General features: G+C 42.8%; 1 long non-coding RNA gene across 3 annotated transcripts in view; it reads left to right on the top strand.

Annotated features, from left to right (window-relative positions):
• Positions 1-111: 111 nt before the first annotated feature.
• Positions 112-11,394, top strand: part of LOC137383004 (uncharacterized) — a 28,711-nt gene continuing 17,428 nt past the window's right edge. Inside the window, exons 1-2 of one of the 3 annotated variants that reach the window (XR_010977322.1) lie at positions 112-173; positions 276-449. This is a non-coding gene — a long non-coding RNA (uncharacterized lncRNA). Of the gene's footprint in view, positions 468-11,394 lie in introns of all 3 variants that reach the window. The other 2 variants (XR_010977321.1, XR_010977323.1) reach the window with 2 other exon arrangements.

Raw genomic sequence — 11,394 nt, 5'->3', positions numbered from 1 at the left:
GCTGATTGACAACATAACTAACCACTCACAACAGCGATAGCTGCCGCTTGAAGGATCCCTGCGCCAATGGGCGCAGTGTAGAGGCGGGGCTTCTGATATACTTCCGGGTGTGGGCGGAGCTAGTGGTTGCTGGTCCAATATTTAATAGAGCATTGCGTCCTATCACTATTGAGGTTGTTTTCTTTTGAATGTGTATAATGTAGATTCTTTATTATTAGCTATTCCACATTTAATACAACTGCTTGTTTTTGTGTTTGTCCCATGCAACTGCTCAGTGAAGAGTGGGGAGTTCTCCCAATGTCCAGGCTAACACGCCTTGAACTAATTTTACCAGAGTTGCCTGTGGGACATTGCTGGTGAAGCAATGCTGCTTGTTTCCTACAAAATAATGGTGCACTCCAAACAGTAATCTGATGTAGCAGGGCTTGGAGATGCTTGATCACCATAAGGTACAGTACTCTGTTAATGTAAGTATTTTTGAGGCGATTTGGGATATTTTTCTCCTCTGATTTTCAGTAGGGATGAAATTTAATTACCAGTCTATCGTGCAGGCCAATGTCCATCTCTTATGGAGTACTGAACAGTAAAGGCACAACTCTACCACAAGGTGTCATCAAAAACACACTATGTTTTGAAGGGGTTTAATTTTCCTGCAAGAATGTTTGGCAGAACTTTTCATGTTTGATAGGTTACACAAGGCACTAACGAAAATTGTGTTGAAATTTATTGTTTGAGAAGAAAGTAATTGTGTTGCTTGTGGGTGCTACTATCACAGTAAAAATGAGACAAAGCTCTTCTGGCTGGTCCCAGTAATTGACACTTTTTCCTGTAAACATTCTGGGGGTGAATTTCTACAGATATTTTGGGTGCTATTGAGCCTCTGAGGTTGCCAGGATGGGGTCTTGAGCTGTAACACTGGTTTAGTGTAAGATGCCATCTTGGTAAAGGAGTTGGAAGTGTACATGAGGAATGGCTGCCCAGAGGATTAAGGGGCTAATTGGCATGTAAATTGCTTACTAGTACTCATTAATGAGGCTGCATGACATTTTAGTGGTTAGCAGTTGAACTAGCCCCCTCTGTTAAGCTTAATAGGAGTAATCTAATTGTTGAGGATTTCATAGAACATAGAACATTACAGCGCAGTACAGGCCCTTCAGCCCTCGATGTTGTGCCGACCATCTGACCTACACTATTCCATTTTCATCCATATGTCTATCCAATGACCACTTAAATGCCCTTAAAGTTGGCGAGTCTACTACTGTTGCAGGCAGGGCGTTCCACGCCCCTACTACTCTCTGTGTAAAGAAACTACCTCTGACATCTGTCCTATATCTGTCACCCCTCAACTTAAAGCTATGTCCCCTCGTGTTTGCCATCACCATCCGAGGAAAAAGGCTATCACTATCCACCCTGTCCAACCCTCTGATTATCATATATGTCTCTATTAAGTCACCTCTTCTCCTCCTTCTCTCTAACGAAAACAACCTCAAGTCCCTCAGCCTTTCCTCGTAAGACCTTCCCTCCATACCAGGCAACATCCTAGTAAATCTCCTCTGCACCTTTTCCAAAGCTTCCACATTCTGGGACGTTAATCCGTCAGTGTGCTATTAACATTTACTATGGAAGTTCTGTGAAGGACTTCATCTAAAATGAGTAAGTGCGGTGCTATTCTGCCTTATAGGAGTCACGGGGAGAAAGGGAGTGCTTGGTCATCAGCATCTTGCTACTGGCTCCCCATGGTCTACAGAAGGAATGGGAGGAGGGAGTGGGGGACTGCCAAGCAGTGCAGCACCAACTGCTGTAGGAGCAAGAACAGGAGGCTGAGGTGCCATCCTTCACCCACCCTACCAAACTGGTGTGTCTTAATACAGCATTTACTTAATGCCTGTTTTCACCAAAATAACCCAGTCTCTTTTTTTAAAAAAAAAAATACTACTTTAACCACATTCTAAATAGCTCCAACAACTCTTGGATAGCAACACACCTCTGGAACCTTCTTGCCCTTCACTTTTCTCAGACCCCATCCCTCCTTTCAATCTCTCCTGTGTTTCACCATGCCCTTTGACCTTCCCATCCCTGATCCTGAACAATCAGTCCTCAAAGATTTCAGCTTCATCCCCTTATCCCCTGACCTCAATGAATTTTGAGTTTGGCGCAATGCTGAGCTCTCATTCCTTTGCTTCCATGCTCACTTCCTTCACATCTTTCTTTCCCCACTCCACAGTCCTACTTGGGTTCCCTCCCTTACCTCATTTTCCAGTACGTTGCTGACTGTACCGGTGCTGTTTCCCACTCTTGCCCCAAAGTGGAAAATTTCACCAACTTTGCTTCACGCTGCTGCAACTTTTCATAGTCCATCTCCATCTCTTCCCTTACTTGACTTCTCTGTATCCATGACTGGGGATGGTCTGTCCCCTAATAAATATTATAAGCCTACTGACTCCCATAGCTAGACATATTACACTTCCTTCCACCCTGCTTCCTGAAGGATTGTATTCCATTCTGCCAGTTTCTTTGGCTCTGCATCTGTTTTGGCAATGTAACCGTTCATACTAGTGTTTCTAATATCTTCCTTTTTTCCTTAACTGAGAACCTGCCCCCTGCCCTGCCCCCAGTGAGATTGATGGGGCCCTTTAACATGTCCATCCCATTTCCTGAACTTCTGCCTTTACTGAATCCCCTTCCTCCCAGACCTTCGATAGGGTTAGCCTTGTCCTCAACCCCACTAGCTTCTACATTGAACGGATCTTCCTCTGCTATTTCCAGCGTGATACCACCACCAAACATATCTTCCCCACCTGTTCATGCAACAGCCTGACTTGCTCTTCCATCATCCCCAACACCCACTCCTGTTCCCAAGGAAACTTCCCGTGCAAGTGTAGGAGATGCATCTGTCTTTCACCACCTCCTTCCCTACCAGGCCCCAAGTACTTTTTCTGGGTGAAAAATGGCTTACTTGCACTTTTTTCAATTTAGTATAGTGTATTCGCTCCTCGTGATCCAGTCTCTCCTATGTTTGGGAGACCAAATATAGATTGAGTGTTTGTTTTACGGAACTCCTCTGTTCAGTTCACAAGTGTGATCCTGAGCTTCTGGTCGCTTGTCATTTTAATTTTCTATCCCACTCTGACCTCTGTCCTTGACCCACACTGTTCCAGTGAAGCTCTGCAGAAGCTGGTGAAACAGCACCATATTCTTCGATTGGGCACTTTGCAACCTTCCAGACTCGACACCGAGTCCAACAATTTCAGATCATAATCTCTGCCCCCATTTTTTTTCAGACAGCAGGTGCAGGTAATGGTTCTGCTGCCAATATGGCTGCATCTACCTGCGATACAAGTGAATTGGACCTGATTTAGGAGGTCTGCTTGGACAGGCCATAACCAACTGGAATGTGTAACTTGACCCTGCCTGCTGTAGAGTAATACAATGTCATCTGCTTTGTGTAATTTGATCCAATCATTGCCACACAAACTGCTGAGTTCAAAGACAAAGCACGGTGCTAACACTTCTGCTTTCAGGGAATGGATAGCGTCCTCATACTCCTGGGTTAGGAAAATGCACAGCATTCACACTGCTGAGTTCAGAGAATATACAGTGCTCACACTGCCAAGTTCAGAGAATCCACCCTGCTCATTACATTCTCAAACTTTAATGTTTCTCAAATATAATTTCCCTTTCATAAAACCATGTTAACTCTGCTTGATTGTATTTATTTCCTAAATGCCTTGCTATGACTTCCTTTAACAAGTTCCAGCATTTTCCCAATGACACACATTAGGCTAACTAGTCTATAAGTTTAAGCAAAATACTGCGGATGCTGGAAATTGAAACAAAAACAAGAAATGCTGGAATCACTCAGCAGGTCTGGCAGCATCTGTGGAAAGAGAAGCAGAGTTAACGTTTCGGGTCAGTGACCCTTCTTCGGAACTGACAAATATTAGAAAAGTCACAGATTATAAGCAAGTGAGGTGGGGGTTGGGCAAGAGATAACAAAGGAGAAGGTGCAGATTGGACCAGGCCACATAGCTGACCAATAGGTCGCGGAGCAAAGGCAAACAATATGTTAATGGTGTGTTGAAAGACAAAGCATTAGTACAGATTAGGTGTGAATACACTGAATATTGAACAGCGGCAAGTGCAAACCTGAAAAAAAACAGTGGGTAAGCAACTTACCCACTGTTTTTTTTTCAGGTTTTTTTTTTATGCTCCTTCCTCCCTTTTGCCCCTTAATTTTCTACTATTCTGGAGATGCTTTTAGTGTCTTCTACTGTGAAGACACATACAAAATACTTATTCAAAGTCTGTGCCATTTTCTTGTTTCCCATTAATTTCTCAGTCTCATCCTCCAAGGGAGCAACATTTACCTTAGCTACTCTCTTCCTTTTTAGAAGTTCTTGTTATCTGTCTTTATAGTCCTTGCTAATTTGCACTTGTATTCGAATTTCTCCCTCTTTTTTTTTTTGTTTTGTCATCCTTTGCTGTTTCTGAAATTTTTCCAATCATCTGGCCTACCGCTAAGCTTGCGGTTGTATGCTTTTTCTTTCAGTTTGATAACATCTTCAACTTGTTAGCCATGGATAGTGCATCCTTCAGTCTTTCTTAATGGAATATATTTTTGTTGAGAGTTATGAAATATCTCCTTAAATGTTTGCCACTACTTATCTACTGTCTTACCTTTTAACATACTTTTCCAATCCGGTGTAGCCAACTCTGTCTTCATGTCTTTGTAATTGGCTTTATTTAAGTTAAAGGCACTAGTTTTAAACCCAAGTTTTTTTCATTCAAACTGAATGATAATCATGTTATGATTACTCTTCCTAAGAGGATTCCTTACTATGAGATCAATAATTAATCTTGTCTCAACACATTACAAAGTCTAAAATAACCAGTTAGCTTGTTGGTTCCACAATGTATTCTTTCTAAGAAGCTGTCCCAAATGTGCTCCATGAACTCTACCTCCCAGGATAATTTTACCAATTTGATTTGTCCAATCTATATGAAGATTCAAATTGTCCATGATTATTACAGTGCCTTTCTTACAAGCCTCCATTATATCTTGATTTTTATATTCTGTCCTACAGTGTAGCTACTGTTAGGGAGCCTATAAACTACTCCCACAAGTGACTTCTTTCCCTTGCTTTTTCTAATCTCTGCCCAAACTAATTCTACATTTTGATCTTCTGAGTCATGATCATTTCACACTATTGTACTGATCTCGTTCTTTATTAAGAGCTATCCCACCTTTTTCTTATCCTTTCGAAAAGTTAAATACCCTTGAATGTTCAATTCCTAGCCTTGGTCACCTTGCAATCAAATTTTTGTAATGGCTATCGTACACCCATTAATTTCTATTGGTGTCATCAATTCACCTGTCTTACAACTGCTGTGTGCATTCAGATAATGAGCCTTTAATTCTGTCTTTTTATCTTTTTTTTTTTCCCCCCCCTCCTGATCCTATTTGCTGGTGCACTGTTATGTTTTTATGTTCTGTCCCTTCCTGTCACACTCTGGTTATCATTGTCCATATTGCTATCCTGCATTATTGCCTTGTACTTTCTAAATTTCCCCTCTCCTGAACCCTCCTTTTCTTACCCCCACCCCCCACTATTTATTTATTTTAAAGCCTTCTCTACAGCCCTAGATATTTGATTTGCTAGAACACTGGTCCCAGCTCAGTTCAAGTGAAGCCTGTCCCAGTGGTACAGCTCCCTCTTTCCCAGTGGTACAGCTCCCTCTTTCCCCAGTACTGGTACCAGTGACTCAGAATTGAAATCCGTTTCTCCCACACCAATCTTTGAGCCACGGGTTCAACTTTCTGATCTTCTTTACCCTATGCCAATTTGCTTGTGTCTCGGGTAGCAATCCAGAGATACTTTTGTGGTTCTGCTTTTTAATTTGCCCCCTAGCTACTCATACTCCCTTTAGCAGAATCTTAGTCCTACCTTTGTTGTTGGTACCCATGTGAACCATGACAACTGGATCCTTCTCCTCCCACTCTAAATTCCTCTCCAGTCTTCAGGAGATGTCCTTAACCCTGGCACCAGGCAGGTAACACAGCCTTTGGGACTCATGCTCTTGGCTGCGGAGAACAGTATCTATCACCCTAACTATTGTTACTACTACTACTACTACTACTACTACTCTCATTGCCCCTGATGTCCTTGATCTCGTCCACATATGCTGCAAGAACTTGGTACCTGTTGGACAAGTGCAAGGGCTGAGGCTCCTCCATTGCTACCTTCTGGATCCCATACCTGCCCCACTCGTCACACCCTCGTCTCCCTGACCATGCACCAAATCTGAAGTACTTAACCTAAGGGGTGTGACGGCCTCCTAGAACAAAGTGTTCAGGTAACTTTCTCCCTCCCTGATGCATCATGAAGCTCAGACTCCAGCTCATCAACTCTGAGCCAAAGTTCTTTAAGCTGCAGCCACCTACTGTAGATGTGGTTGTGGATCACACTGGTGTCCGTCAGCTCCCACGTGCAACAGCTTCAATACATCACCTGCCTTGCCATCTCTATTTTATTTAATTAATTAGGGTTTCGTGTTTTGGAACATTACTCAACGATTATTTGTAGCTATATTAAATAGTTTAACTAGTTAAGCTATAAATTTTAATATAGTACTTGTATCTCCCAGTTCTCGTTTAAACCATTTCCCTAGTTTAGAGGACAAAAAAAATTGAAACTCACCAACCAACCACCTACCCGCTCACCAAGTAATGCCTCTGGACCTATGTCGCTCCCTCGCTCAGACTGCTCCTGTTTTTTTTTTTGAAAGACCAAAACAGCAACTCTTTCCTCCATTATGCAAAGTTCCTGAGTTAAGTACTCGGTAGAGGCACACTCTGTTGAAGTGGACTCCATGCTATTTACATGTGATGCATGTTGGTAGGACCAATACAGTATATGCTCTCATTTTGTAAAATTTATTCATTCCTGGGATGCAGCCAAGGCCAACAACAATGGTAAGCTTTGAATTTTTATTTTCATGTAACTTCATTCAAATTAATCCAACTATAAAGTAAGACCAGATCAATTAATTAGCATACAACCAAGGGTAATTGGATAATTTATCAAAATTGCAATTGGTTAATTAATCAAATCTGGATTCAAGTTTAAAATTAAATAGCAAGAGATATTAACACTAAGAGGTTCTGAATTTTTCAGTAAATTAAAATCTGAGCTATATAGATAAGATTTAAGTAAAACATTTAACTATAAATAGTGACATCAGTGCAAGGGAAGCAGTTGATTGAGTAGCCAGTGAGTATTTTGGTCTTAAATTAATTTCAGTTCCATCAGTTAATAGTCTAATAAATAGAGGCTTGGCGGGGTACCTTGGCCCCGTGGATTGCAGATCCTGTTCCATGTGGGAATTTGGACTGCAGATCCTGTTCTGTGTGGGAACTCCAGGATGCTTCTCATGTCCTGGACAGCCACATGTGCAGGAAGTGTCATCAGCTGCAGTAGCTTTAGCTCTGGGTTTTGCAGTTTGAGTGGTAGCTGGCATCACTGTAACACATTTGCAAGGCTAAGAGTTTTGTAGATGGTATGTTTCTGGATGTGGTCCCCCTGCAACATAAGGATATGCAGGCAGAGAATGAATGGGTGATGGCCAGGCAGTCAGGGAGGACCAGTTAGATGGGACAGGAGTCCCCAGAGTACATCTCACTCTCATCAGTATTCAATTCTTAATACTGGTGAAAGTGATGATTCCTCTGGGGAGTGTAGCCAGAGCCAAGTCCATGACCGTATGGTTAACTCAGCTGTACACTTGGGCAAGAGGAAGATTGGGATAGAAGTAGTGATGGGGTATTCTATAGGGGAACAGACGGGAGCTTCTGCAGCCACAGATGTGAGTCCAGGATGGTATGTTTCCTCCCTGGTGCCAGGATCAAGGATGTCATTGAGCAGTTGCAGAGCTCTGAGGGGGGAGAGTGAACAGCCAGCAGGCATGGCAATGACATAGGTAGAAAGAGGGATAAGGTTCTGCAGACAGATTTTATGCAGCTAGGAAACCAATTAGCAAGCAAGACCTCAAAGATAGTAATCTCTGGATTATTCCCTGTGCCATGCACTGGTGAGTATAGATATAGCAGATGAATGGAGGGAGGGCTTTAGATTCCTGGGAGATGGGACCTGTACAGGCCGGATGGGTTGCACATGGGCAGAGCTAGGACCAATGTCCTTGTGGACAGTTTTCTAGTGCTATTGGGGAAGGTTTGAATTAACTTGGTGGGGGATGGGAACCTGGATGTAACATTAGAAAGGAAAACAACGTGTGCAAAGAATTAGAAGGGACTAATAGCACTAGATTAGATGGGGTCACAGTTAGAGGGGATGCAATCATGTTTGAATTAGGTTTATGTGTATGTATGTGAACACACGGAGTGTGGTAAATAAAGTTGGTGAGCTGCAGGTGCAGATAGACATGTGGGAATATGATGTTGTGGCTATAATGGAGACTTGACTCAAAAAACATTTCCTTCCCTGAAGGACATTAGTGAACCAGATGGGTTTTTACAACAAACCAGTAATTTCATGATGGCTATCAGAGTCTATCATTTTATTCCAAATTTATTATTTAATTGAATATAAATTTTCCCCAGCTGCCGTGGTGGGATTTGAACTCCTGTTTCCAGAGCATTAGACCAGGCCTCTGGATTACGAGTCTAGTAGTTCTAATGCGGGACTTTAATTATCCTAATAGAGACTGGGAGAGTAATAATGTAAAAAGCAAAGAGGGGGAAGAGTTCCTAAAATGTGTTCAGGAGAATTTTCTACATCAGTATGTTTCTGGTCCAATGAGGCAAGAGGCATTGCTGGATCTGGTTCTGGGGAATGAAATGGATTGGGTGTCAGTAGGGTCCCATTTAGAGGACAGTAATCATAGTATCATAAGGTTTAGGTTAGCTATGGCAAAGGACAAGGGGCAATCCAGAGTAAAAAATTAACTAATTGGGGGAGGGCCAATTTCAATGAGGTGAGAATGGATTTGGCCCAGGTAAACTGGAATCAAAGATTGGCAGGTAAAACTGTAATGGAACAATGGACTGCCCTTAAAGAGGAGATAGTTCTGGTACGTTGATATCCTTTTCCCCTCATGGGAATATTAGGGCAAATGGCCATAGCTTCCTGAATGACCAATGAAATGGCGAGTAATATGAAGCAGGAAAAGGGTGTGTATGACTGATGTCAGGTTGATAATACAAGTGAGAACCAGGCTGAATATAGAAAATTCAGAGGCAAAGTCGGGGTGGGGGGGGGGGGGGGGTGGGCGGTGGCGGAAGCAGAGTATGAGAAGCGACTGGCAGCTAACAAAAGGAATCCAAAAGTCTTCGATAGACATATTTATATTAAAAGGGTGGTTAATGGAGGGGTGGGGCTGATTAGGGACCAAAAAGGGGATTTACACATGGAGGCAGAGGGCATGGCTGAGGTACAAAATGAGTACTTTGCATCTGTCTTAACCAAGGAAGAAGATGCTGCCAAAGTGAAAGAGGAGGTAGTTGAGATACTGGATGTGCTTTAAAAAAAAAAATTGATAGAGGATGTATTAGAAAAGCTGGCTGTATTTGAAGTTACCAGGACTGGATCAGATGCACTGAGGATACTGGGGAAAGTAAAGGAAATTGCATTGGCACTGGCCATGATCTTCCAATCCTCCTTAGACACAGGAGTGGTGCCAGAGGATGGGAGAATTGCAAATGTTATGCCCTTGCTCAGTGTCAGGATAAGCCCAGCAACTACAGGGCAGTCAGTTTAACCTCTGTGTTGGGAAAGCTTTTAGAAATGATAATTTTGTCCCAGATTGGCAGTCACTTGGAAAAATGTGGATTAATTGAGGATAGCCAACACTGCTTTAAGGGCAGATCATGTTTGACTAACTTGGTTATATTTGTTGATGAGGGTAATGCTGCCTACCCTCAGCGACAAAACCCTCCCTCCTCCCCAACCCCAGTTGGCAGGGCTGGCCTGCCTGCCATGCCCCAGCTACCCCCAACCCAACTTACTGGTCTGAGGCTGCCCACCCCTTGAGGTGCCCTCTTCCTGTAGCTGCAGCCTCTGCAATGGCCACTGATAGTGGTAGTGCTGCTCAGCTGCTAGTTCTCTGATTGGGCTGCCAGCTCTTGGGGTTGGGCCACTGTACTTCATTGGACGTGATATCCACTTAAATGGCTGCTGCAGGCAAACTGTGGCCCGGGTCTTGCTGCATGCCCAAGTGGGGTCACCACCTGCTTTCAGCACTGGTAGTAGGACTTCTGCCATCCCAGTAAAATTCAGCCCTATATTTCCCAGTTTCATGTCATTGGCAAACTTTGAAATTATGCCTTTTATCCCCATGTCCAGGTTATTAATACATATCAAAAAGGGCAGTGATCCTAATACTGACCCCTGGGGGACACCACAGCACATTCCCCTCTAGTTTGAAAAACAGCTGTTCATCACTATTCTGTTTTCTGTCCTTCAGCCAATTTTGTATCCATGCAGCCCCTTTAATCTCTTAGCCTTTAATTTTGCTAACAAATCTGTCATGTGGTACTTTGTCAAATGCCTTTTGAAAGTCCATGTAACATCAATTGCATCTGCCTGATCATCTCCCTCAGTTACTTCATCAAAGAACTCAATCAAGTTACTCAAACACGGCTTGCTGTTCATGCATCCATTCTGACTTTCAATTGTTAACCCAAACTTTTCCAAATGCCAATTAATTTTGTCCTGGATTATTGGCTCGAAGTTTCCCCACCACTTACTTAAGGTTGACTGCCCTGTTAGTAAGTTTATCCCTCTCCCCCTTTTTAAAATGGTGACATTGTTTCCACTGGTTCAGTCAACATACAACAGGGAAGTGGCCTATTGTACTGGATGCAGCAAATATCCCCAGATAAGTTGCAGATGATCCAGCATCAGAGCTCACTGCTCCCAGAGCCAGGCTGCTCTAGTACAGCTCAGATAATGGCATCTACCTGTTAATGTGGACTATCAGCTAGAAAAGCAATATAAGTAATATGCCATGTTCAGTCTGCCTTATTGACCTTCTACAAATCAGTTGAGTGATTTTAAAATATAAAATGCTGGAAACACTCAGTGGGTAAGGCTGCATCTGTGGAGAGAGAAGCAGGGTTGATGTTTCAGGTCCTTTCATCAGAATGTGAAACATTAACTCTGTTTCTCTTTTGTAAACGTTGCCTGTTTTGCTGAGTTTTTCTAGCATTTTATATTTGATTTCTGGCATCTGCAGTATTTTATTTTTGTATCAGCCGAGTGATCAGTAACAGGACCATCAGCTAACACCTGTGGATCACTGAGCTGTTCACCAATGCTAACTTTGAGTTGACTTAAAGGCCCTTCAAAAACAGGCCCCTGTGAACCGGCAAATCTTTTG

This window comes from Heterodontus francisci, chromosome 23, assembly GCF_036365525.1.
Source record: "Heterodontus francisci isolate sHetFra1 chromosome 23, sHetFra1.hap1, whole genome shotgun sequence".
NCBI classification, from domain to species: Eukaryota; Metazoa; Chordata; class Chondrichthyes; order Heterodontiformes; family Heterodontidae; genus Heterodontus; species Heterodontus francisci.
This window is presented reverse-complemented; position numbering and strand designations above follow the sequence as displayed.